The sequence below is a fragment of the Pteronotus mesoamericanus genome, unplaced genomic scaffold (assembly GCF_021234165.1).
Source record: "Pteronotus mesoamericanus isolate MK-2021 breed Mesoamerican mustached bat unplaced genomic scaffold, CSHL_Meso_final contig_24, whole genome shotgun sequence".
In the NCBI taxonomy this organism is placed as follows: Eukaryota; Metazoa; Chordata; class Mammalia; order Chiroptera; family Mormoopidae; genus Pteronotus; species Pteronotus mesoamericanus.
In genome coordinates, this window is record NW_026555100.1 from 6,821,641 (window position 1) to 6,828,670 (window position 7,030).

Consider the following 7,030-nt stretch of genomic DNA (forward strand, 5'->3'; position numbering starts at 1 on the left):
CACCGAGCTATTTTTATTGAATGAAATTTTTTTTTTTTTTTAAAAAGCAAACCTCTGCAAAACCAACAGCCCTCTATTACAGTGAAGGACAAGGTGAACTTTTCACTTCCTTCCCCACAGCCTATCAACTCATCTGTGGTTTGCTGTCACCCACACTTCAGTGCTATATTCAATCGCAATTTTTGCCTCCCTGTTTTTGAGAACTGCAAGAACCAGGCTCTTAAAACCCTGTTGTTCCTACAAGTTGCATAGGCTTTCAAAAGCGCCTTCTTAGTGAGTTCTCAAAACAGATTGCAAAATGGAGACCTATCAGCCTTCTGTCCAGGTATGGAGGCCAGATGCCAGCCTCTAGGCAGAGGCGGGCCCAGAGAGAGTGAACAGTGGGAGAGAGTATGTGAGAAGCCAGTGCCACCCAGCCATATCCTGGCCAACTGCACTACTGGAGGGCTGCAAGCAAGGAGCAAAGTTCTGGGTGACACACTGCATATCTGCCTCTTTAATGAGGGGCCCGTGAAAAATAAAACTCAATGCTTATATTAAGCTCAATTAGTAGGGCTCCCTTCACTCTGAAATTTTAAGAGTATTTTGCCAAATCTTGGTTTATAAAAGAGTTTTAAGGTGTTCTCACTCAGACCTGTAAAGAGACTTACCCAGGCTCAGGGATTCTCTTTTTGCAGAAGGGGCTTCCGAAAGCAGGCAATAGTATGGCTCCTGGGGAAGTCCACTCAAGGCTCGGGGACCCAAAGAACCTGGGTTCTAGTCTTAGTTTTTTCAGTTTGTTGTGTGACCCTGTGCAAGTCACTCTCTCACCCAAGGCTTCAATATCTTCATTTAATCAAAGGAGAAAGTTTGGTTACACATCACTGTTATAGGTGGAGTTGTCCCCTTTCCCAAAGTTCATATGTTGAAGTACTAACTAACCCCAGTACCTTAGAATGTGACCTGATTTGGAGATAGATCTTGACAGAGGTGATCACATTAAAATGAGCTCAGTAAAGTGAGCCCTAATCCAATATGGTGGTGTCCTTAAAAAAAGGGGAAATTTGGACACAGAGACACACACAGAGAAGAAATGATGTAAAAAGACATTGGGAGAAGATGGTCATCTCTAATCCAAGGAGAAAGGCCTGGAACAGATCCTTTTCCTTAGCATTCAGAAGGAACTAACTATATTGACATCTTGATCTTGGACTTTCAGCCTCCAGAACTGTGAGACAATTAAGTTTCTGCTGTTTAAGCAACTCGGCCTGTGGTACATTGTTATAGCAGCTCCAGTAGGCTGTTACAGCAGTCTTAGTCCAAACTAATACAATTGCTAAGGCCCTTTCAGCTCTTGAGCTATAGGATTCTTTCCTGCCATCCTTTGGAGGCTTCCTCTGTTCCACATGGCCTTTCTCTCACCCTCTCTCATTGAGTAAAGGACATCATGCATGAAAAGTGCTTAGCACAATGCCCCGCATATTGTAACTCCTCACTCTATATTAACCATGATGAATATTATTAGGGTTCTCAGTGCCTAGATAAAACTTGTACCTACCCTGAGACCTCTGTGCCAGAATGAGAGGTGCAGGTTCTGAGCCCAGGCCCTCACGATCACTCAGGCCTTCATTATTGAAGTCTTTCCCATCCCCCTTGCAGCTTTTAGAGCTAAGAGTATTAAATTGGCATCTTCCAGAGCCTAACTATTTTTAATGGAAAGCTCATTTGCCACAGAGCCAGTAGGACTCAAAAGAGACTGCAAGGGCTCAGAACGGGAGATTCTCTGTCCTTGGACTTGATGATGCCCAGGGTCATGCAGACCTGCAGAACTCTCAGGCTAAGCCTGTTTTCCTATCCGCCCACTGAGTACCCCGCCTCGGCTGGTAGCACACTGGATGAGGCTTAACTACAGGTGGCGTCAGGGCTTGTGCTGCTAGATCAGCAAGGCTCTGCCTTCCTCCTTGATCCTCCATCCCCTGCTTCTGCTTCTTTTATAGCTCTGGGAGTGAATACTCCTCCATACTGAGAGATGGTGTGGGACCACGTCCTGCTTTCTTCCTGACTCCTGAGTCCAGAGGTCTCAGCTGCAGCATCTGGTACTTCAGCTGCAATCTCAGGTTGGCCAGGAGAGCTCTGATTTTCTTTTTCATTATCAGGAGTGCTAATGACACAGCCAGGGAACACCTAAGAAAGAGGCCAACAAGCCTTGAGCTTGTTGAAGCAGGATCACAGAATGAGCCATGAGTCTTCTCTGGGTGATGACACTGGTCCAGGACAACAAAGTCCTAGGTTGTCCTCCAAGTGGTGTGTGTTCGTTTGAGAGTTCGTTCGATTGGCCTGACTTCACAGGATATTCCAGACTGGCTATATTTTGGACCCTCTGCTAAAAGTTAAGTGAGTAGAGTCTAACAGCCCCCAAACATTACCTTTGGGTTTGCTAAACAAATAAAATGCCCGTGATTGTGTGGTTTATCTTGAAAGTATTATATGCCTGAAGATTTCTGAGAATAGGGCGAAAGGGTGTGGAGGTCTGCTTCAGGCTTTCAGGGCCAGGGAAAGGAGGAGGAGGAACCATTTAGTGGGGGAAACATCTCCCCACAATGTCCATATACTTTACATTTGATTACTTTAGGCTGCCTCTTATTCTGGTTTTTGGCTCAGAGCCTAGAAGGGAGGTTCCTTCAATAATTCTGTCTGAGCTCAGGACATCTGTCTTTTTCTCAAGTAAAAAAGAAAAAAAAAAAAAGGGACTGTAAATGCTTAGTTTCTAGTCAGAGCAAAAATACTATTCACCACCTAGTGGCCTGCAAAGATCACATCTGCTGCATTATATCAGCCTATGGGTCTATCCCTTCCAGGCCCTGAGGAGCCCGCTTTCTAAGTTATTTATTGTGAAAGTCAGGATTCTTGGCCTCCTTCTTAGGTGTGCCCTTGGCTGTGCCAGAGAAATGGTCCCTTGGAGGAAAATGGAGCACGGTGAATCTGGCTGAAAACAATCTGGCTCTTGCTTCCTTTGCCTGAGCGAGCTCACCACTCCCCTGTTTACACCCTGTGCTCCAGCCACACCAAATGACTTGGAGTTCCACAAATGCAGCCCTGCCTTTTCACATGCTGTTCCCTGTACTTGGAACGCTTATTTGGCATCTTTCCCTTTGCTAGGCTAACTGATTTCACCAGTCATACTCAGGCATAGGCTCACCTTCTCTTGGAAAATTTTGTCATCCTCTCTACATTCCCACCTCCAAGCCCCCTTGGCTTCCACAGCAGCCTGAATATACCAGAGTCATGGGGTTATGATACTACATATATTCCCTGTCTGTTTACTTGTCTTTTTCCATTGATCCAAGTGGTTTCCAAACATGGCTACAGAAGAGTCACATGAGCCCTCCCACCTGAGACCTACTGAACCCCAGGAATGAGGCCAGGGAGTCTGTATTTTTATTAAGCTTGATTCTGAGGCATAGCCAGGTTTGGAAACTATTGCCTTATCTTCGTATTTCTGTTTCCCTACATGTTACTAGAGACATAGTGGGCCCTCAATAAATGTTTGACTCCTAGTTTCTCTCATAACCTCTTCTTGTTTTCACTTCCTTCCTTTGCTAGCTCTAGACCAACAATTTGCTTACCCCCTTGCCTTTACCATGCAAAACTATAACCGCCGACTGTTCATTTTTTCCATTTCTACTGCCTGGCTGCTAGGAGCTGCTGGTATACTTCCCTAAAGATAGTGCCATTCCAAGTTCAGGGTCTCGGACTGCAACTGACCCCGAAATGTGCTTGGCAATCATCTGACCCTGGTCAGCTCTCTCTCATCCTTCAAAGAGACTGTTCCCAACGTCCGCTGCTCACCTCCCCCTGCCCCTTACCACAGGCAGTAGACCAACTTGCCTTCTCCTGTACAGAGGAAACAGAAGCCATCTGATGGGAACTCCTTCAACCTCCTGCCACCTCACCTACACATTTGCCCACATCAGCGCTCTCCTTTTCGCCCTCCCTCCCCCTGGAGCAATCACTCCAACTGGGCTCTGGATCCCATCCCCTCCCACTTCCTTAGGTCCTTATACCCTCAATTATCCCCTCTTTCTCTTTGGCCTCTCCCATCATAAAAAACAAATGTCTTGACTGTGTGTCCTCCTTTAACCATCACTCTCTCTGTCCCTCATTTTTGCCTCCCCTTTCTCTTGAAAGTGTTACCTGGATTTGGCCCCAAGTTTTCACTTTCTATACAGCTTCCCACCCAGACAGCCTGGTTTTGCCTCCACCACACCACTAAGATGGCTGCTTTTGAGACAAAGTCATCAACAATCTCCTTGGTAAAATCCAAAGACCTTCTCTCTCTGTTATCTCATAGAATTGCTTGGCTACACCAGATACTGCCCTTTGCAGCCTCCTCAAAATGTCTTTCCCCCTTGCTTTCCCTAATGCCATACTCCTGGTTTTCCAGCTTTCTTTCCTGGGCTCCTCCTCCTCTGCCTGCCCCATGCCTGTTAGGATCCCTCAGGGATCTGGTCCTTCCTTGGTCCAACTGTCCTCACTCCATGGCCTTCTTCCTGGGAAATTCTTTCCAGGCCTGTCTTTAATAAACATCTCTAGGCTGGTGAGTCCCAAATCTGTCACTTGCTTACTGGACATCTCCTTGAGCCCACTCCTCTTTCTGTATCTCTCAGTGAATAGCAACACCAGTCCCCCAGCTCTGACACATGAAACCTGGGTTTCCTCCCTGAGTTCTCCAAGTTTGACCACTCATCAAGTCCTGCATATGATACTTCTTGAGTAACTTTCAAATCGAATCCATTCTCTGTCTCCAGACCTTTAATTAAAGTTGCATTTATCCTCACCTGGCTTTCCACTACAGCTTCCTAAAAGATCTGAATCTTACTGCTACTCATTTGTCACCATTCCCTCCAACTAAAATTTCGGAAGTGAAATCAGACTTTTCATTCCCTTAGTTCAGAATCATTTAGTGGTTCCCCACAGTTCTCTGGTTGAAGTTCAAATTCCTTAGAAAAACCCATTAGGTCCAATCCTGTCTCATCTCTTGCCCCTATGTTCTAAGAATCAGCCATAACAAAGTACCTGTAGCCCCACAAAACATGATACCCTTTCTCACCCTTGGGGGGGTCTGCATATTTTATTCCTTCCACCTAGAAAGCCCTTCCTTTCCACCTTGTTTTTCGAGTCTCAGCCTAAACATCCTTCTAAGGAAGCTTCTCTGGCTCAGCTGGATTAGCTGTCTCTGATTTTATAGCATCCCATGCTTCCTCCTATCAGTTTTTACTTAAAATTACTCTTCCCTCTTAATGTATTTATAAACTTGAGGTTGGTGACTGTCTTGTTTGACAGTATATCCTCAACTAGCAATGCTAGACACTGAGTAAGTGCTCAATAATTGTCTGTTGAATGCATAGAAGACATTTGGAAAGGGTCTTCTATATTGTTGCTGGTAGTAAACTACATGTTGTTTCATTACATGCCCTAAAGAGCTTATATTATAAAAATGAAACAGGCTCATTCTGGAAAACAGCTCCTCTAGGGAAACTTGACAGGCTAGAGAAATTAATGTATCTTGAGAGGTGGAGAAGAGTTGTGGATGCAGGTATGTGGCATCACCACCGGCTCTATGTGCAGGAGCCCCATGAGAAGGGCAGTGAGCCACCAGCGTCACTGGCCTTGGCTCCTCACATGGGTGGGGTCATGTGAGACTTGACTGCTTTGGCACAATTTCCAATTATTCCACAGCTTCCACCTGCCAGTGTAGCAGTAAGGAGAGCTCTGGGCTCAGATCTGGATATTTTTGGCTCTGCTCACTACCTCTCTCAATTACCTTTGGCATTACTCCACAACGGATGTTGCACTGAAGATAGCTAGCATAGCTTTTAAAACAAGAGTAAACACACAACAAATTCATACATTCTCCCAGTAAATACCTATAACACACCTACTATGTGCCAGGTAGTGGTCTAGGTGCTGAGGATATGGCAGTAAATGAGACAATGTCTTGATGTCCCATCTGTAAACTATATGAACTATATGATCTCTAAGGTCTCTTCCAGCTCTAAAATTCTGAGACTCTGTTTGACCAGGTGCAGATTGTTAAGTCAAAAAGTAAAATTTTTGTTTGTGTAAAAGGTTTACTATTTATGCCCTATTACCATGTGACATTATTTCTAATTATATATCAGATTGACATGACTAATTCTTTATTAACAGCAAATATTGCCTTCAAATTTTCTAGCATGTGATGAACTAGAAGGCATAGAGAAAAAGCTGTGAAAGACCCAGCCCCCTTGCTTAACTATAATCATGGTACCTTACCTTCTCTATGCTTGTTTCCTCAAATGTAAAATAAAATTGCCTCATTTATCTTGCAGAGTTGATGTGAGTCAAGACACTACACATGTGAAGGTGCTTTGGAAACTGCCGAGTGCCTTATGCACAGAAGTACCATTGCGGTCAGCTCTCCAGGATGGCTGTCTGCAGTCCTGGCCAGTAGCTGCCACCTGCCCTCTTGCCTTCCTCCTTGCTCACTTAGGTGTCCCTCAAGGACCTAACTACATTTCACCCTACTGGATCTTAAAAGGCTATATAGGCACAAACATACAGCTAATTCCTATCAGTTCTTAAAGGAAGAGGCTGTTCCTTCATTGTGTTTGAGATCCCTTATCACCAAGTACTGGGCAACACTTATTTCCTCCAGGTAGTTAATTAATTTTATCATAAAAAAAGTTTTAGGCTTTTGTCTTTGTATAAGGCACTGGGATGGGCTCAGTGGGATGCAGCATCATGCAACTAAAATAATCTCAGCTTTGGAGTCTGGCAGACTTTGGGTTCACATCCAGACTTGGCCATTCACTTGGCTATGCAGCCTTGGCAAGTAGTGCTCGCTCTGAGCTTCAAGTTCCAGTTTAATTGAAACAATTATAATTAATGTCTGGGAGTGACTGGCACTTAATGAGTGCAGAGAAGACAGATGAGCAAGAAGCTCCATCTCCAGGCTCCGAACATGGTAACAGGAGTTGCAGATGAAACATAACCAGCCTAAAAGTGTGGG